This window comes from Bacillus rossius, chromosome 1 (genome assembly GCF_032445375.1).
Source record: "Bacillus rossius redtenbacheri isolate Brsri chromosome 1, Brsri_v3, whole genome shotgun sequence".
NCBI classification, from domain to species: domain Eukaryota; kingdom Metazoa; phylum Arthropoda; class Insecta; order Phasmatodea; family Bacillidae; genus Bacillus; species Bacillus rossius.
In genome coordinates this window covers 223,203,042-223,225,350 of record NC_086330.1, presented here as the reverse complement: position 1 = coordinate 223,225,350, position 22,309 = coordinate 223,203,042, and the positions used below count along the sequence as shown (strand labels likewise).

The 22,309-nt window shown below is 34.7% G+C and overlaps 1 protein-coding gene across 6 annotated transcripts in view; it reads right to left on the bottom strand.

The window, feature by feature from the left end:
* The window catches only part of LOC134527320 (guanylate kinase), a 395,696-nt gene that overhangs the window by 50,261 nt on the left and 323,126 nt on the right, over positions 1 to 22,309 (bottom strand). The window contains exon 6 of one of the 6 annotated variants that reach the window (XR_010074157.1): positions 18,551 to 19,490. The exons of the other annotated variants lie outside the window; for them this stretch is intronic. The gene's annotated coding sequence lies outside the window, so the exon portion shown is untranslated. Of the gene's footprint in view, positions 1 to 18,550; positions 19,491 to 22,309 lie in introns of those variants that run through there. 6 annotated transcript variants of the gene reach the window in all.

Here is a 22,309-nt window from a genome sequence, read left to right as displayed (position 1 = left end):
GAAACTGATTCATACTTAAATGCACCATTAAGTATGTGTAACCCACAACTACTAGTTTGTATTACTGCTTTATTTGTGTCTTTCTTCAGTTGATCACAAACCATGTCGTAAAATTAATCCAATTGCTTCTGATGAAGTTTTCGGTTAACACTCTCTTCAAAAAGCAAAACATACAAATATTCCTTTCGAATTTTTTCTATGAGCAAGGACCTAAAATATGGTGCTATCCCAAAACAACACATATAGGCACACTTTGTTTCTCCCAATGAAAAGCCTTTGGGAACACTATTAGTAAACATTTGTCTGAACAAGGGCCCAATATCCTCACAGGACTTGTATGAAAAATGGTTACTGCATACTTTAAGGGCCCACAGAATTTCTGCTTTTAACGTGTCTGGGCCAGTAATGAAAGAACTAATCAGGCCTACCTGTTTATCTTGTTGAGAATATGTACTGGATATCTGGTTTCATAACTGTTAAACTTGTAGATAGTCCATCTTGTGAATGTTGTTTACCGCCGAGATATAATTTTATTCCAAGTTTTGGTTTTTCATTTGCAAGAGCAACATGTTTCTTTCCACCCATATGACTTGTTAACGCCGATACACCCATGTTACTGATATCGAAAATGCTACTACATACAATACAATTTGGCTTTGTTTCTGTCCATCACCACAAATCGTTAAAAGTACAGTTCCCAGGCATTGTGATAAATGTTAACAGTATCTCTCAAGTTGCATACATTAACACACCAAAAGCACTATCAAACACGCTGAAAGAAAAAAATAATAGAAAGGGTGAAAGAACTGTAGTTTTTACACACGTAGAGATAAAAAATCACATAATAAATACCGAAGTTTTTGCATATGTGAACGTGTACACAATGGCGACAGCCGCAAAAATTAAATTACAATGCAACTATCAAAGCCGGCAAAAACAATCACTTCGCAACTCGCAGAAAGTATAAACTAAAAATGAAGTCGGAACTGATATTAAAACATTTCTAGAAATAACACTTTTCCCATTACGAGTACTCAGACAATGCAATACGATTACAGATGCTTGTAACCCGCACGTGAGCTAATAGTACAAAGCAAAACCACCATCTTGCATCTATCTTATTTTGTTTGTACCACATTTACCACGCTATACCATATTTATTCTGCATCTTCCAAAAATCTATACCACATCTACCACGCATTACCATATTTACTCCTGTGTACTGAGCTATGTCCAATAACACACAGTTACGCAAAGCACACACATGATCAATTCTTTTAGACCATCCATAAACGATAATGTCGGGCACCAATGGATCACAGAGAAATTCCCAAATCCAAATTTGTTTACGAAAATTCACTCGGTTAGCATCCGGTTTCGTATTCCTAAGCTAGGATTTTAATGTTAGGAAACTAGCTGGAATATTATGTTACCCGAAAATTCAAGGACTTTCCAAGGACTGGATTAAATTCAAATACTTTTCAAGGCCTTTTAAGGACATGGTTAAAGTTGCAGGACATTCCTGGACCGTACGAACCCTAAAATGAAGACTGGTCTTGGCAGGTTGTGGGCACACAAGTCATTCACTAGTAGTGACAGTGAAGACTTTCAAAACGACAAAAGTTTTTTTTTATGACTTATCTGCCCAAATCTGGCTACATAGTGGGCAGCAAACAACTACTCTGCGAGGCCAGCACTGTGAAGAATGACAGAACAGCTGCCTGCCTGAGTCCAAGCCATATTCAAGGAGAATGGGGGCGAGTGGACTTTGAACTCACTAAACATGAGAAAATAAATGAAAGCGGAAATCAAAAAGAGCTAAAAATCAAAATAAACCATTGGTGGCAAAACATTGTAAAATTTATAGGAGACATTATCTTTGGTCCTTGTGGCTTCGATATATAAGTTAATTATTCTGAGCACTAATAGCAAAAGTTCGAGAAATTTTAATGTGAATATCTCAACTTACTGAATGATCTCAAGGAAAATTCCAAAAACAGATGTTTAAAGTTTACTACAGTTAATTCATTTAATTGGTCTATTGTTGCAACTCTACTAGGAATTACTAGATATATTGTATTGATTATTGGTTTATTTTTCAATTAAGTCAAAAATTATCTTAACTTTGATGGCAAATCCTTATTTCACTAGACCAAAAAGATAGTGCCTAAAAAACTTGATAATACTTTTGATATTGGACTGTTGTTACACAGCAAGAAATTTTTTAAGACTGGGATGTATGAATACGAGGGGAAACCCAAAAAAACTGGACTCAGAGCACGCTGCCATTCGTAGATATATTAGAGAGTTCTCTCGCTAGATGAGGCTAGTAATATACCTTCACTAAACAGTTGCCCAGATGTTATCAGTTTGTAGGTTGTTTGATCATAGTGTTGTTTTTCTCGTACTGTTCTCGTATTCCGCCTGTGAATTCGTTATGGCAGTGTGTCTGAAATTTTGTTTCCTACTTGAAAAATCGGCAATGGAAGCTTACCAAATACCATACAGGCTTTCAATGAGGATACCATGAGCTGCACACAAGTTTTCGAGTGGTTTGGGCGCTTTAAACGTGTTGAGATGAGTGTTGAAGACCATGCTTGTTTTGGGCACCCTTCAACATCTCGAAACAATAAAAACTTTGAAAAAATCAGCCAAAAATCAACGAGGATCATGGTTTCGTGATCGACGAAATTTCAGAAAAGACAGGAGTGAGTTTGAGATCGCGCCAGCGGATTTTGACTGAGGAATTGCAAATAAGACATGTTGCCGCTAAATTTGTTCCTTGCCTTCTCAAAAATGATCAAAAAAAACATTCAATTGAATGAGCCAGGTCTTGAAAAAAGAGATTGAAAGTGTTCCAAAGTTTTTGACTAAAGCTATTACAGGTGATGGGAGGTAGTTTCACGGGTATGACCCAGAAACCAAGCAAGTGTCAAGCCAGTGGAAGTCTCCCAACTCCCCCAGGCCAAAGAAAGCAAGACAAGTGGGGGTAAATGTTAAGAGGATGATCACTGTCCTTTTTTATGTTCGTGGAATTGTGCACCGGGAATTGGTACCCCTGGCCAGACTGTTAACCAGCACTTAAATTTGTAAATTTTAAGACATTTGCGAGAGAAGTGTGGAGGAAATGCCCAGAACTTTGGCGATCAAGTGACTGGTTCCTTCATCACGACAACGCCCCCGCACACACGGCCTTACGAGTGATCCGTTGTATGGCCTCTCAGGGGTGGTATGTCATTCCCCACCCTCCGTATTCACCAGACCTAGCCCCATGCGACTTTTTCGTGTTAACCGAGAGTGAAGAAAAATCTAAAATCATATAATAGCCAGGGCTTCTATTTCTTCTTCAAATCGGTTAAAGCCCATAATTACTTCCATTCTATTTTACGCCTTAGAGTTCTCTTTTATTATAAAATTTTCAACAACCCAATAAAAATTATATAATTTCTCTGTTATTTGTAAAAAAAAAAAAAACTGTTCCGTAGTGCTGTATTTTTGTAATAACTATTACGGAAACTTTCTTCGTCACTGCGAGTTCGGAGAGGCAATATGTCTTAGGGGTAGTAGGTCAGTTAAGCCAGAGGGCAGTGCACGAGGGCGGCATGCAGTGTAAGTAGTTGGGCATGAATCTAAACTCGTGTTGATTAAATTTGGTTTCGCCTCTGTTCTTGGAAATTCTGTTTGGTAACTACTGCTCTCGCGTATTTCTTTCGTTCCTGGTAGTGATGGGGTTAGTTTGGTTTTTCGTTTGTTTGACGTGGCGAGTATTTTTTTAAATAACTTCTATATCATCAAGTGGGCTTCTCGGGCTGTTGCTCCTTCAGCTCGTATGTATTCTCATTTTGTTTGAATGGTGCGACTCATTGTTGCATTATAACTGTAAGAGCGGTTGTGCGAAGTTAAGTTGAGTCCCGGAACGACATGTTACACGAGAGAGACTATCCGCATCATATTGTATTTGTAATTATATATAATGTATTTATATTTTCTATGTTGCATTTTGCATGCCTTTGGGGCATAGCTGTGTTAGATTTGTAAGTTAAGGTAATTTCAGGCTACACAATGTATCGTTTTGTCAGTAAGACATATTTTGTAAAGGCCATGGACGTAAACTTTAATACGGCTGTTAGTTTAGATTAAGAGCATTTCAATGTAGCTTTTGTAGGTATGTTAGTCACTGTTTATTGTGAGAATCAATACTTTAGTCTTGTACATATTTTCATGTTTCAGGCTTTCCACAGAGCTTTTTTGTAAAATGGCTGTAATGTATAATCACACGTTATTCATATCTTGAATAGATTATTGTGGAAATAAATATGAGCATGAGTTGAAATCAAGGTTGTTTACATTCAGACTCCTGTTCTGTCTAGTAGAGACCTTCCACATGTTATGGAGGATTTTTTCAATACATTTACACAACATGATAAGGCACAAAGTCTGGGTCTGCTAAAAGCACTTCATTTCATTTGTAGGCAACTGGAGGAACAGGGTTTAGGATGCATTAAGTAACTCCAGGGCCCCGCTGGTTTCAACATGTCTAGTCATTTGTTGGGGTTCCAGAGGTTGTGAATCGTCAAAGGTCGTCAATTTGGGCGCCACCATATGATAAGAGCACACAGACCCGGCAGAGACTTGTCTCAGGACGCGATGTCGTCCATGTGGGGAACTAGATTCTGTCCCTCCTAGCCTCCAATCATCCCACAGACCTGGCCCGCTCTCAGCATCGGGCACGCTTACACATGACAAAGATGGTTGCACACTCCAATGCGCTCTTAAAGGTGACCCACATGCCTGATATATAGGAGAGCTGACACGTGATTAGTAAATAACAATGTGAACTCGTAAGGTTTTATTATTATACTTTGATGTTATGTTTCACAGTATCAATGGCACAAAGTGAGCTAGGTGAGAGCCAGACCACGCGGTGGTCGCACAAGATGATATCGCTTAGCTGTCTGGCAAAGTCCCACTAAGGGTTTAACAAATATTGAATTTAACAGTCTGCTGGCCGAGGCGAGCCCCGAGGATAATATAAAATTGATTGAGATCAAATTACTTTAACAGATATAAGTTCAGTTCTTTGATGCTAATGGATGAAGTCCCTGGGGTGCGTATGCGTCTTACCTCGACCGCTGGTAGTTGCAGACTGGGCCGGAAGGGCGCGCTCCTACCGGCGACATGGTGTCTTCCGCCGAACCACAGAACCGTGACACTAGTTTAGTTATGTGCCGCGGGTAAACAAGGAAAAGCACTCTTAAAATACTAACATAAAAAAATGCATGACCTCTCGTTACTTAGCTACATGCGAACATACAGTTATTACTAAACTAACATAAAAACAGGATCCACGTTAGTTCAGTTCCAGTCCGCTATGGCGCCGTTGTTCTACCGAAGCACTGAGCTTAAAACGCCGTCTTCCAGTAGTTCGTGGCGCGCTGTTTGAAAACACACGACTACGTACTTCTGTAATTCCATGCCGGGAAGGAATGGGTGAAGGTCAAGGAAGGGAGTTTAGTCCAACCAGGTTAATGGGGCGAAGCTCCGGTCGACGTCACATTGTAAATGCCATATCAGTATCTTGTATTTAAAACTGCTGAATTTAATCATGGTTGGATCATGCAATTAATTTTCCTGGCTCATTTTGAGTGTGTACTTGAACGTTTAATTATATTTATTGTAATTGTAATTTAACGTAAACAAATTTTTTAAGATTGTTATTGCATTATGGTTTTTTACACTCCTATCTCTACTGTTTCTGTACCGTATTTAATTTTTCAGTATACTAGTAATTTGTTTGAGATTGTCTGTGATCCGTTTGATAAGTTTTTAATTTTATCGGGTGGTGTACTACACCCACGTCACATCTTTGCGCACTCGCACATGAATTTTGACTATAACTAATGTCTGTTCGTTAGTTATATTTCCATCGCAGGCTGGATTTCCATTGACGAAGATGTCATCATTGTACGCTTCAATGTGTTTTTGCAGTTAATTTAAAACTTGTTACATTAATTAGTTTTTTTACATTCATCAGGTTGGGCTATTTGAATCTGTAACATATTCTATCCAATCAACCTTGAGATCACAAGGAAGGACTAAGGAAGTGGGAGGAAGGCCGAAGATGTAGAAAGGAACGCAGTACATTTCAGATCCTCCGGATGCTGTGAAGCAAGAAGGAAAGATAACACTAGTGTCTGCTTAACTTTGAACGAAATTGGGTTACAATCCCTTCTGATGCTTTGCTGTGTTAACAGTTTACTTCCAGTTCGGAATAGGTTGATGTATTTCACTGTCACTTTACAAAGTTTTCCATTTAAAATATTTCAAAGAGTTATTTTTTAGTGTGTAAACAAATAGTTTTTCAACTAAAAATAATTCAATGGCTGGGGAAAATACTTTTTACTCATCATATTTGTGAGCGTACCACTTTCTGCGATGTGAAGGTGTACCTTGTATTTTACAAATATTTTCAGACGAAGTGATGATGTACACATTCCTAGCTCTCATCACATGGTTGGGTAGATACATCATAGAGAATGCTGACTGGCTTGACAGCAGTGTCAGCACATGGTGTACTCTGTTCCCTGACGAAAAATCTACACAATAGCCCAATTCTCCACTTTGTCTAGTAATTGCTGCGCATTCACTGGGTTGGTTCCACTGTCAACATAAGGGCCTAACACCCTGCCCTTTTCTTAGTCACCTGGTTCAATTTTTGGAAGAATTAGTTACTCGCCTACAGAGTGAGTGTCTGAGAAGTAATCGTAACCTACAGATTGTAAGTACCTCAACTGCATGCATATCATGGCAGGCGATACCACGAACTTATTTAATTGTAACTGTTTATTTTATTAACTTTTATGTAAATTCGTTTTTGGTATTTTACATTGTAAAATTGTATTTGGCCTTTAATTACTTTTTATATTTACATACACAAAAATAGCATAAATTGCATTGTGAACTTATAATCTCTACCTCCCAACATTACTCTCAAGGACACATGTACGTAGGTATTTAAATTATTTGCATTATTAGGATGAGCTGAACCAAGGCAGGTTAAATACATAATGTCGGCCATTCTCATACACTGTGCATTCATTGGCTATAATCAAGTGATGGAGCGGGGTGATCTGAGAGTGTGCTGGTACTTTGACCTAATAGCGCAGCAGTTCGCAGCGGCAAAATAAACTTGTCATTGTGAAGAAACTAAAAAAAAAACTGAACCGCATTAAACATTAAGGATCTGATCCTAAAGGTAAATAGCCTCCAATGGACAGTTTTTAATACTAATTAACTAAAATATGGAATCAAAAAAAATATATGTAACAAGGTGATTTTAAGGTTTGTCAGGTTCTTTAGTACAATTTTCGTTATCGAAGGATATAATTTTTTCTAATGACACTTGGTATGTAATTAAAGCATATTAAATGTGCATTAAGGATAAAATATCATAAATGACATTTACTATTCGTCTGTTGATAAAGCCGTCTGCTCTGAATTGTCTGGTATGTTTTTGTGTTCTGCGCGCATTCGCATATGCATATTGGCAATGGCTTTCAAAACTGTCGTCTTGAAAAATTATCCGTTTTTAGCATATTATTCTTAGGAATATATGCTTATGATATCATCTATATGGTTTCATGGTCTGCGTATATATTGTGTATGTATGTGTGTATGTATGTGTGTGTGTATGTGTCACTCTGAAAACTTTGGTCATGTCTTACCTATTTAGATTAAATTTAATATGAAGAAAATTTTTTTATACCCCACGTTTTTATATTGCGTCAAAATTAAATTACCAAACACCATTTTAGAAGGCCCTAAATGACTAAATCTGCAATAACTTGCATAACTAGTTTCATACAGGATTTTTTAAATCCATTTTTAATCTGGTGTTTTTACCTTTCTAATTAACATATTGTAATAAAATTCTCAATAAAAACAAATTTTGCTGAACATTGGTTAGCAACAATGCAAATTGTACATAAATTACGTAACAGCAATAACATTGACGTTATGTACTTACAGCATCAAAATATTATAGAAATATACATTGCTATTAATGAAATCAACTATAAATATTTTTCAAGAATTTAAACACTTTACCCTTTTTCGATAAATAATAGAATAAAACCAAATAATTTGGCTTCTTTTAAGTCTAGTTATTCCATAGAAGTTTTTAATACAAAATGATCCTGGGTAAGAAATGGATTGTTTGGGTTTGGATGAAATCTTATGAGAACAATTATTTTCAATGAGTTTCATGAAATTAATGTCTTAAATTTTAAATTACAATATGTGCATTATCTCCAAGAGTGATATAAACAAGGCCTTAAAAAATTATATGTGCATATTTGAAAGATGATTAACTTTTAATTTTAAATACAGGTGAAACACTTTCACTGCAGATACATTTATTATATTTATTATCAGCAGTGTTAGAAATAATTTGTACATTACAAGTCACAATCAAGAAAACGGTTTTTAAATTTAGCTAAATTATTGTAAGGCAGTAAAACTGCTGGTGAATGGATTTAAACTCATAGTAGCTCAATGTTACATCTGCAAACTTTAACATCTGAAATTTAAAAACAATAAAAGCTTCTAAACATAAAAAAAAATCTTAAATGATGTGGCATTGTTAGAATCCATACAAAGCTTTGATATTATCTTAAGTACATAATCACTTAATTGTAGTGTGATCCATTAGGTATCTCTTCATGACACCATTGTTTTTCAGTGGGTTTGCGTAATGTAATTTTTGCTGTACGTTTCTTGTAAAGTCAAGTATGCTATTCAAAGTGTATTAAATGTGGAATGAACAGTGAATCAAATATTATGTTCTTAATTGTTTTTGTCTCCTAGTTTTCTATAACATGATAGGATTATTTAAACTACTTGTTTTTGTCTTCAATTTATCGTAAACAAAAACCATAAATTTAAGTGTCAAGAGAAATAAATGAGAATATTCATTGCTCTTAGAGGACATAAGTTAGGACATCAGAAATAGTCGTTGAAGACCCTTATTTCATTTCTTATTATGAATATCTGGGCACTTAGCAATGCGTATTCATAATATGAATTTTAGTGCAGAAATATAAGATGTGTTTTTACTAACAATTTTATTGAGCAGAAAATCTTAAATTCCTCTGTAAAATTATTTAAAGAATAGACTGTAGTAGGTAAACTTTATAGTGTTCCAGTCTTGTGTACTGCAGAACCAGCCATAATTGCTCTATGGTAAAAGATGATAAAAAACCTTATTTTCAAATTTTTAGCAAATTGCATAAGTAAAAACACTAACATAAAAAGGGCAGTGTTTTAAAAGATGAGAAAGCAAGTTGTTAAAATAAAGTCTCGTTTGACAAAGAAAAAACTCTGTTATCACAAGGAAAAAAAATTCACTCTAAAAGTAATTAAAAGATTTTATTTATCTTTGTATTTAAACTGAGTTGGTATGATTTGTATGTAAATGGTATTCAAAGGAAGTGTACAGGCATGACAGCATGTATGCGTAGCACTATAGAGCATCCCACTCTTAGATTGCAGTGTGGAAGTAAATGGACACATTCTCTCTCTCTCTAACACACGCCGATTGCCGTTAGCGCTGTCCGTGTTTCTTCGTGCGTTGTTGCCAAACATCAAACAAAACTAAAATTTTAATTTTTGAACCAAGCTTTTTTTCATATTGTATAGCATTGAAATACGCACCAGGCAATGCTTATTTTGAAAACTTAACAATATTTTAAGTGTCCGAAAAAATTAAAAAACATAAATTATTCACTGCGAACTGTTTTGAAGTATTTTGAGATGTTTCACATAAAAAAAAAACCTAATTGTGTATTTCATTCAGATTTTTTTTTAATAATAAATTAATGCCTTAGGACGCCACAGAACAAATGTTAAGAAAAAACTGTACAGGTTTCACTTAAATAATTTTTTTAATATATTGAAATGCATTTTCTCACAAACTGACACATCAAAAAGTTGACCAGCGGAAAACTTTTTTTCTATTAAAGATAGATGGGGGACGAAAGCGTGAAAAATGTTCACAATGAATTGAATTAGTTTTTAAAAGCAGCTCCGTCTCAATTGCTTCTACAGTTTCCGTGGAAATAGCTGTTAAAGATATGTCTTATCAGTACAAGAGCGCGCTGCAATAGATGTTTCTCTCACAAGCTGCCGTCGTAAGAGGAAACAGGGTCGTGTGTTTAGATAAGTGGGGTTCTGTCCTGCAAGCAATTTCAAATACATGGCTTCCTTAGTCAACCATGTATTTCCTTAGACACACATTTCTGAAAACCAGCCTGCCAGTTAGTATCGCGTCTCGCGACGAAGCAACGCGTTGTGTCCAGTGACTCGTGTCAGTTCTAATTTTGACAAATTATATATTAACATACATGATATTATTTTCTACATTTATTTTTATTACGTACATATAAAATATGGAAGATAGAACACCGAAAAGAAATTATATCGGTAGGCTACGCGGGAGGGAGCGCAAGATTGTGTTGAATGTATTTGAGTATTTTTCAAAAAATATGAGTGTGTGCAATGAAATTAAGGAAGCTTACCATTCTTCTGGTCAGCTCTGTGCTACTCTTATGGAAGGGGTATCAACATTGGTCAGCGGTAGCGATAGTGATTAAAAGGTATGTGATGTTATTAATTTCTTAATCAAGTTAACGTTACATTTATCGTATAAATTTCTATGAATGAAATGTGTGTGAACAGATTCTTGTTGTAAGTTAAAGTTAAAAAAATTCCTTATCGGCATAGCCTAAAGGCGCAGGAAGATTTTGATGATTATATTTCTTTACATTAGAACAAAAAGGGATTTTTATATCCTTACACCCATATTTTCTTCTTTCCCTTGTAGTAATGGTTGTTACAAAAATATTTTAATCGAATCTTGAACATAATATGTAAAATGTATGAAATAAATACGAAGGAATTTAATAGCAATCATGGTACAAAATTTTGAATTATTTTTCTATCCTTCTCAACACCAAGCATCTTATCAAACATTGTTTTAGACAAAGTTTTGGAAAATAATTATGATATTTACAAACAATTTAAAAGATTTGATAAGGTGTCTACTAAGGCAGTTACGTTTTTTTTGTCCGGTGAAAATATTTTTCGAACCCATGCAGTTATGGCTGGTCGTATCAAAAATTTATTTAGAAAACATTTTTTGGCATTAGGTACTCCGAGTTATCATACGTTAAAACGGATGCGATATTATTCATATTATGGGAGTTGTTGCGATTTTTCTGTTTTTCAAAAGATCTTCCCCATTTCAACCCAATTTTTCGGATTTTTCCCATAACTTATTCGACCGAGAATTTCCATTACCGTACTTTATTTATCATTTGGACATGACTTGTCCAAAAATACGGCATTTATCGGGCCCATGAAAATTTGATTTATTGATATATATATATAGATATATATGGGATTTTTAGAACATAAAAGAAAACTATAAGAAATTTTTGTCTACAATAGGTAGTTTTTATTTAAAATTTACATAAAAGTGGCATTATTACAAATTTATATGTGTAATAGTATAAAATATTATAAATTACGATATGATTTCTTAAAATGCTTCTTATTCGATCCGAATTACAAAGACACACATCTCCTGAAATTCGTAATGTGTTAGAGATTTGGCAACAGCGCACGCCATAAGCCGTGTACTGCAATCTAAGAGTGGGATGCTCTATAGCTGTCATCATATGGTTACATAACAGAGTGAGCTCATTTTACAGATAATTCAAAAATTTTATCAATAAGTTTTGACACTAAATTTGTCTACAACTACACAAATTCTTCTTAAATGTAGCCTGCCTTATATATGTTTGTCAGACAAACAGTTTCATTTTTTTTAACACCTAATTTGGTTAAAGCAAAAAACTTACCAAGAATTAAAAAAAAATGTCAGATCAGTTAGAATGAACTATGGTTTATATAATTAAAAAATTGAGCGAGTAATTCAGTAATTTCCAGAAATGTGCAACATCTAACCTTGATAACAAGCAAATTTTTGTGTTTAAGGCAGTAATATTTTAAATTAAATATAAACCTGAATCATTTTAAAACATATTATAACACTAAGTATACATTTGTATATGTATTTTTTTGCCCAAATGATTGAAATCAGTCTGTAAATATTTCCTACAAACAAACATTAACTTTGAGTTGATTTAACATTTAAAATTTAACTGCAACAATTTCATTCCGAAATTCTTTTATTTTTCATTGAGTCGAATATATACTTGTGTCTCCTCAGTACGATGAACGTTGCACTATCTCTACATTTTGATGTTATCTAAGGCAGCAGTTCCCAAAAGGTACCACGTAGAACCCCTGGGGTTCCGTGAGTCAGGACCAGTGTCAAATAAAGCAGGCACAATTATTGCCAAATAACTTTCTTTGAATGAGTTGGGTTTCCGCCAAAAGAAAAGTCAATTTTTGGGTTCCCTGGCTGAAAAAAAATTGGGAACCGCTGATCTAAGGGTAGTAAAAATTGTAATGTGTATTTTTTAAGTGTCATTTCTTTTTATGACTATAAATTATAATGTGAAGTAATAAAGTTTATGAGTTTTATTTTCTAATACCTATGTTCACGAAAGCAATATATTCAGATGAATCATGCGGGTCCGTCATTTTTTCAAGATTTTGTGTCATCCGCTACAGATCGCAGCACCGTGGTTACGCATTTCCTTTCACTAGACTTCCGTTCCATTCACAAAATCACTCCTACTATTCTCCATTCACTCTTACCTGAGTTTTGGAATAAACAAAGCCTCTTGTAAACAAACATTTTCATTGGCTGCCGGCCGCGGCGCACATCATTCGTGCGCAAGAAATAGTCCCTTGGTTACGTACCATTTGTAAGTATTTCTACACTGTATTTTTTATAACAATTGTTGATATATAACATTATAGCGATTCATCATTAATTTCCTATACAGTTTAATGTGTCAGCAAGTATGTACTTACAATTATGTTAGCAGACGCCGTGTGTACGGTGGCATAGACAAAAGGTACTGTACAGTGTACAGTTGATGCCCGGCGCAACAGTTGCATTTCGGATTCGCGCGCGCACGGTTTGTTATGGCTGACGTCGGACCGAGTTTTGTAAAACACAGAACGGGAAAGCCTTTGAAAAGTGCACAGAAAACTATTGTGTTGAATGTTTTTAAAACATTTTCAGACAAATATCCGGATTGTCGTGTGAACGATATCGCGAGTTTAACTGCGGAATTTAGGCGTGTTTCGAAGAGCAGTGTGCTTCGTGCAAGGAAAGAATTACAGGACACCGGGACATTAACATCTTCCGGGAAGAAAAGGAAAATTGAGTATCCTGTTATAAAAACTTGTGATGATTTTGTGAAGACGGTTATTAGGCGTAAAGTGCATAGTTTTTTCTTCGCAAATGAACCACCTACGCTGAACAAAATGCTACGGTGCTTCCAGTTATATTACGTCTCCGTTATTTTATTAGCACCGACTGTACTGAAGTGTGTGTGTTGCAACTAGTGCTTGGCGCGCCAGATGAATTCAGCCTATTACTTGCTGACGTGGCGCAGTGATACGGCGGTGTTTGTTTATTTCAGAACTTAGCTAAGAGTGAACGGAGAATAAATGCCATATACCGAAAGCTAAGATGTCACACATCAAAAATTGATTGCTCATTTATGTAATACTCACAAAAGGTACTATCGTAGGAAGTAAAGGCAATGAAACATCAATAACTTTTCCGTTTTTCATTTTGTTTTTACTTAATAGTCATTCCATGGTAACAGATGGAACTGGCAGAGAAGTTTTATGGTAGAAAACTAATAATCTCAGTCAAATAAATCTGAAGGAAAAAAAAAACTTCTAAACTGATGGATATTCAACTTGAAAACATGTTTCTCCTTTCTCCAAAAACTAAAAATAAATGGTGTACAACTTATTTTATGTCAGTAACGGACAGGACACTGTTTTGACACTGACTTTCGACATGTAGTTATTTATGTGAATGTCTGTGAAATGAAAATTGGTTTGCCATTAAATAATATATAAACGGATCTCTTGTTGATCCTTCCCAAACAAATTTATTCTTTTAACTTTTCAATGAGTCATTTATAAAAGTTATAAACACTTTTAAACAAATTATTGGTAACGGATGGGACGTAACGGATGGGACATTTTGCTTATGATAAATTATAACTAATAAATTGGGAATGATTCCTATATTTGAAGTTAAAATAGTATTTTGCTTATTTCAGTAGTATAAATAGGGGCCTAACAAGTTTTTATATGTACAATTCAGTAAACCATGTACAAATATATTTCAATATAACACATAATTACTCAGCATTAATTATTCCTGGAAATTTATAAAATTTTACTTCCAAACTGAACTAATTGTGGTTTGGGAAGGCTATCCAAAATTTGCTTAAAATCTACATAGGAAACATCTTTTTCATTTAGTTGAAACAACTGCTCATCTTGAGACATGTGAACTTTCATGAACATTATCTTAACATCGTCACCCTCTAATTGTCCTTGACATATGCCAACATACTGGTGTATTTTCTGCACTTCACCTTCGCCAATAAACTTAACCAAAACACAGAATCCCTTATCTATTTCATTCTTAGTTATAACAGTAAAGTTTTCCACTTAAGTTGTCAGAATAAACATCATCACATAACTTTTGCAAAGATGTCAGTTTTATATCAAACATACTGAGATCCAAATCAGAACTACTGCTCTCATCAACAAAAACTACACACGCATACAATTCTGACTTCACAGTTATGCCTGCAACAATTTCATTACTGTTCAGGTATCGAAAACAATGTTTTGATTGTAAACGTGGTATTGGTTTTACATTTCTCCATCTTTGCTCCAATATTTCTTTGCAAAGCTCAATGGTTTGGCTTTCAACAAAAATGCATGTTATTCCTTTACATGCTTTAGTAGCACATTCGTAAAACTCTTTCGCAGAAGACACAACCATTTGCCTGTTTTTCACGTTGAGCCATACCATTCTTTTTATAGTCCCTCCTACCCCATCAACTGCTCCTTTTCCATGGGAGGTAGCAAAGAAGTTCCATTCCTCACTGACTCCATAGTCGCTCTCCGTACAGCACAAATTATATAAGTGTGGATGTATTCTTGTTCTGCGCTGCACAACCATCAGAAAATCCAGAAATTTCACTAACAGCATAGGTCATCTTTATATCTTCCACAATTTTCTTCAAAAAAACACACTCACTGTATTTATTATCTGAAATATCATTACTTATTACAGCATATGAAAGTGTTAACACCCTTTTACCAAGCTATACATGTGAAAACTGTTACTTAGCCATGATTCCAGTGTGCGCACTGAACTTCATCTTGACTTATTGCTGAGTAGTTTTCTGCAAAATCAATTTGTAACACAACTTCATCTCCTTCTATACTAATCTTTTTATGATCAAAATAGTTTTCTTGCACCCTCTTAACAAAACAGTGATTCTTAAATGAGGTCAATTTAGCTTGAAGATCATTCACTGCATCCTCTACTGATCCTTCAATTGATACAACTTTGGGACGACCCTCAACATCTTGCCATTCAATCCACGTGAGCACTGTACCAGTGTCGCAGTCTTCAGGTATTAAGTGACATGATTTCATGACTGCAAATTTGGCATAAACCAGTCATGCATTTTTCAGCTGTGGTATCACAACACACCTTTTCCAAGAGTTTGTTGGTGCCCTGTGGAAAACCACACACTGCTCTTCCGATCATTTCTACAATAAAGTTAAAATTAGAGTGATGACGACATACCTACACACACATTGTGTGGCATTTCCGAAGAAGGTAAAACAAACTGAGGCCAAAGTTCATAAAACTTGACAAGTTTGATTCTAATGTCTGGATTTTCACATCCAAAGAGTGAATAAGCTTCTTTTATAGTCATCATCATATAGCGTTTTTGAATCTTATTCTTAACTCCTGTAATTTTGTTCTTGACACTTTCATAGTCTTTCTTCCCCGGTGCTTGTCGGCTGATATCATCTCGACAGTAGAAATGTTCAACTTTATTGATAACTTCATCTGACATTTATTCCACGGCCCCTTATTTTCCTTGACACATAAAGAGTTGCCTGGTTGAACTTCATGCAGTAACTTTTTGATTACTGCAGTTTTCTTACTTGGGCTTAGTGCAAAACTTTTTTAACTCTATAGAAACCGCTTTGCCTAAAGATTGAGGGGAAGCAAAGGATCCAAATGGACGAGATTCACTTTCTTGTTGCTGCTTTTTTAATTCTTTTTCTTAGCTCTGTACTGCTGTTTTCTTTCCTTTTCAGAAAGCCTCTTCAGTTTTAATTTTTCTGAAATATGGGCCAACATAGTTTTTTTTTCCTTATCACGTGCTATTTTCTTACTCTGTGCATCTTTCTTTAAACAGTTCTGCCATTCTTCTTGAGTTTCCTTCAGTGTTTCTCTGTATATTCTCTGAATCTCTTTCCTTTCTATGGCTTCCTGAAATCAATAAATCTTATCTCAAGATTGCAATAACGTTGGTTAAATACAAATTGTCACCTTTGTTAAATTGCTAAGTTCATTATTGAAACATATTTTATTTTACATGTAGGCCTTAGTTTTTTCTACAGATTTATGCTACTGGTCCTTCGAGCTTATTTCTTATTCCGTTTTACATGGTAGGTACCAGATGGGACACTTAAAAAAAAAGAAAGAATTCATTAGATTTTAATAATAACCCAACTTTTTTTGAGGTTAGGTTTTTGTTTACAAAGCAGTTAATGGTCATTGAAACAATTATTTAGAATTCAGTCATAACATAACAAAAAACTAATTTACTTACCTTTTTTTGGTAACGGATGGGACCTCAAAAAAAGGGTTGCACAAATTTTTCAATATCACAATTTTGCACACTCTTTTTGTAACCAAACCTATCACAACATTTACTAAAATTGTTGGTGTTTCCCTCCAAATAAATTTTTTTTTGCCATGAGACAGTGCTTATTAAAGTACAGGCTAGCCAACATAATCATATTAGGTTTAAAAAGTGACTGTAAAAATAAACAACCAAAAATTCAGAAGTAAAATAAACATTAAAATTATGAAATTATTAAAATAAAATTTATGTAAGTATAAAAATAATATGGGATTTATTCTGTTACACCAAATAAATTATTTAATTTTGTGTTATATTTTCAGAAATGCTACTCGGGCTCACTTTGGCATGGAATGACCCTTAAGAGTCAGTAACACTACCCAGGTAAACTCCGAAGCGTGGCTGTATGGCTGGCTGGGTGGCGGACTGTAATGTGACAGGGGGGTAGGGGGTGGTGGGGACCTAGTTTGCAGACTTGCTTCTTCTGTTTCTTTCTCTCCACTTCTTCCTTGACCAGCCATCCTCAAACCGGTTGTCTGCCCCTACAAACTGAGTGGCCATTATGAATGACAGTTGTCGTCCTGCTGGGAGCTCGGGGCAGGGGCTGGACACAGCGTGAGACATTGATGAAGGTATTTATATACCGAGAGAGATGTCGCAATGGTAACACATTTGACTCACATTTAGGGAGAGACGGGTTCGATTCTCAGTCTAGCCATCCTGCTTTAGGTTTTCCATGGTTTCCATAAATTACTCTAGACAAATGTTGGGTTGATTCCTTAGCACAAGCCGTGGCCGATTATTTCTCCAAACCCTGTTCTTGATTAGAGTTGTGCGTAACCATCTATAATCACCTCACCGTCAACGAGACGACGTAAAGCCTACTCATAAAAATTGCTCTTACTTTATGATTTGCTAAACGTTAAATATAAACTGACAGAACTTAAAATTTTCATAAATTGCTAGTCATTTTTTTTATTTTGATGGAATGTTATGCTTATTTATTTAAAAATTCCATAATATGTGACTCTAAAAATTAGTGATGTACTCAATTTTTTTTCTATAAGCAATGCTATTTTATTATGATATTGATTTTATTTTTAATAATTTTCATTGTAGCTTACATGGCGCTATGTAAATCAGCGTTCTTTGAGTTTAGTGTGGTATGTGTTGCTATTAATAAACGTCTGAATAACTTCGTCGTTGAGGTATGTGTTTTTCAATAATAAAGCAGTGTGTGCAAAAGAAAACCTTGATAGATTGTAAGACTATATTGATTTTTAGAGTAGCAATGCTTTATTATAGTTAGTGTTCTTTAAGATTTTGAAAACTAGCTTTTAACCCAGTTCACGCCATGAGCTTATGCACCTTACCTAACCGAAAGGATCTCTGGGAGAATTCTAAAAACTTCTAGCCCTCATTAGCTTACTTGAAAACATTTTTTAAATTTTATTTATTTCCAGCTTTACGCCAATAAACTTTACTTCATTGACTGCCTTTTTTTACGTTCACCTTCGTTATTTAATCGTATCATTAATTATTTTATAAAGAATTATTTGGATAAAGAGTACGGACTAAGAATACCATATTAAAAAAAGAGGGTAGGAATTGGCTATCTAAGTAGCCTATACATAAAAACATGTTAACACATTTGCAAAAATTTTATTTTCTGTATTGATATAAAGTACTTTAAATATTGTAATAACCACTTTAAATTAATTTAGCCTAACAATAAAAAAACAAGTCAGCATATCCATTTCCATATAAATTCTCAAAAAATCTGCCAAACATTACATAGGTACCCTATTTTGACAGTAAATAAATCTTGAAGTCATAATATAGTTAATTCATAGATCAAATATTTAAACTGTACACAGTAAAACAAATACATATCGTTGTTAGAATAACCACATCTTGTAGCAAAGTTGGAAAATTCGTAAATCCTTTGTAATAGTTAGATACTAGGAGTAAGAAATGTGTATGGCACAACCAAAATAAACGGGAAAAAATCTTATATATATATATATTTCTTCCAAAAATTTCACAGCTTTAAATTTTCCCGCCATTATGGCATCGGTAGGGTGCGCAGACATTATACCATACGGACACTTCACTTCTACTATTCCTGAACTGTTGTCCAGTAATGCGTCGGGTGTGGCTCCTAGGAAAGGAATATCAGCATGTACAAAAAGTCCACGCTGACTTATTTTCAGCCAATTTTCTACCTCCCTGAGTGCACGTTCTTCGTTAACCTTCCCATGCTGTATAGGAGGTGTATTGGGCGAATAGCCATACATTTGTTTCACTAGACGCTCACAACTTGTGTAGCAACTTGTAGATACTACAGTCTCCATCTGCAATTACTTTAGCATATATGCATCCGTACATGTCCATACTAGAAAGGAACCCCTCGGCAATAATTGCTGCCTGCATACTACTAGAACTCTGGTCAGAATTCCAGTTTTTGAAACAGGTATGTTCCTTTGGTGTTTCACTGTGCACCTCTGCACGGTGACAGAATGAGCAATAATTATTTTTGACACCTATAAGTATTACTTTTTTGATGTGAAAACCCACGAAAGCTGCCTGAAAAATCAAACAAAGAAAAATAGTTAGGTTTATTTTTAGCAGAATGCCCTGTACTTAATAATAATTAGGATTTATGAAACATAATGTTATCTCGAATGGTAATCAAAGTATCTTCAAAAATGAAACCATAAGTATACTTGTAGACTGTTAAGTACATAAGAAAATCATAAAACGCATGATATAACTCTTATGTGAATATTTATAGACATATGTGAAAGAATTGCTGGAAACTTTAATACGAATATATTTTTAAAATAAAAAATATCAAATGCATAAGAATACTGAAACAAAACATATTATTTGCATATTATATTTCATTGATACGAGACAATAAACATTTTAACATGTAGTCTGAGGCAAGAGCATATGAGTGCTGAGCATTGAGTTGGTAATTGTAGTGCTCAATTAAATATTTTATTAGAGCAACAATGTATGTATTCGTTTCATCATATACAAACGCATATTTAGTACGCTTAATGAAACCTTTCTCTCAGTGTGCATTTCACACCGGTATCCAATTACTTACATTGTGTTTTTATTAGATGTAAAGTTTCAACAATGAACTTTGCAGAAAAATATGTCTACAGTTGGTACCGCAACAACCATACTACATATAGTTTTATCATAACTTTAATACATAGGTTCAATAAGAACTTCGTAGTTTTGTCATAATACTCTATCGTGAAGATGTTTGGGTATGTTTTGATAGGCTTGAAAACCCATGTAGGTGAAATGAGGTGTTAATAAAGCAGCTCCAAAATGAAGGGGGGGAAATGCATGCGAAAATCTCCCAGAAAACACGCCAATCAGCGGCGTCGTCTGAAATACACTGAAGTCGAGACTAAAATACTGAAATGAGAATGTAAAGACGTAATTTGATATATCTTACCATTCCTGAAAGAGAGTTGTAGTTAGTGCGATATGAACGTTTGGGCCAACTACCGTCAACAACCACCGTCAACAGTGGAATTCCATTTTCATCAACATGTCCTCTTTTGATGGCTTCTTGTATTTCTAGCTTGGCAGCTTCTGCCATCTCGTGATGCGCAGTCTTCTCCCAACCGAAGTACTAATAGTCATTTAAGTGGAAAATATTGCAAATGAAATTGGAATTAGTTGTTATTTTTATTATTTTTTATTATTATAAAAAGTGGTACATTTCTCCGCTAATTATTATTTGTTATCGCACCTGTGTTTCCGTACCATGTGCGTCTCTGCCTGAGAGCGGGAGCAGATAGCAGTTCCCGAAACTTGTCGCTTGTTTCTGTTTTGGTAAAACTATTGTAAAACTATTGTATTTGTTTGTCTTTTCGTTTTGTCGTGTTTTTGTCTCGTTTCAACTGTTGTGCTGAAGTATTTTGGGTTCATAATTTTTTTGTATTGTCATCATTTGTGGGTTTTTTTTTTCGTTCTCTTACAGAGCTGCCAACCTCAAATCACACCCATCAGTAATGGCAATTAGGTATATGAAAAAAGTACGCGTAAATAATGCACGATAAATTTTTCCTGGGGCATTATAACACACTCACAAGATAAAACAACGACAATAATATGCAAAATAAAAATAAAAATATGAATACAATGCAAATTAATACATAAAAAAATCTATTTGAACAATACAATCATCTGAATATGTAAGAAATATTAATAATTTTACTGGATATTTTGAATCTTCAATTCAATGTATTCAAAGTTAAACTTTAAAACAACTGTCTTTTTATTTGCTTCTTTTATCCTGGTTCGATAAGAAATGTCATGTAAACAAACAAGACAAACACAAGGACTTGTAAACAGTAACTGCGTTCGTTACTTTCGTTTCTTCAGATGTAGCGAAAAAACGAAGATATAGATTTATTGCTAGTCACGGCTTTAAAATGTTCTGCATGTTTCTTTGATTCAATATGCCGTCTACAGTCATCCCTTTCACCATGTGCAATCGAAAAGTCACACGCGCATACATTACAAAACCGTGGCGTTTCAAACATTTGAAAACGACAATCATGGCCATTCTTTTGAATATTTAAGTGGAAAGTTCTGAAGTCTTGCGTGTTTTTTCCCACAGATGCACATTATTCTGTCACACGCTTCATTTCTACAACCGGCACTGAAGAACACAACACTATCGAAAAAAATAAAAAAATTTTCACGTCTGTAGACACGACAAAAACCGGACAAAAACACTATGATGAAAAAAATGGCTTTCAAGAAATAAATTAATACAACACAGGTTAGCCAAAGTACCGTACAAAAATTATCGTGATGTAAGTAGCCTTCAAACGATAAGTCCGAGGATATGTACTAGTTGTATCGTACAACGGACGTAATACCATCCCATTATTATTTGAAAACACGAGAATTAATTTACTTATTTCGACAGTACATCGTACATGCGCACACTTACTAGTTCCGTTATTTGAGCAACCAAGCGAAGTATTCAAACAGCGTTCACGAAACACGCACAGCAGAAACGTAAATTTTTCCGTTACCATGCAGCACAAAGCCTCGTTTCCGTAATAAACTAGCGATGTTCCGTAATTCCGTAATTCGGGGTTAAAATCCGTAATAATTACGGAAAATCCGTAATGGTTGGCAGCTCTGCTCTTAGTACATTTTTCTATGTTTTTCTTTGTTTGTTGACCATATTCTTGTTTCGGAATATTTTGTGGTGTTCATATCCGTGTTGACAACAGCAATTGTTTGCTTAATTTTGTGTGTTTTTTGTCTTTTTTTGGGTATTTTTATTTATTTATTTTATTTATTAGTTTTTCTTCAACAGAAAATTTCTTAGCAATGGTGTATGTCCAAAAACTTACATC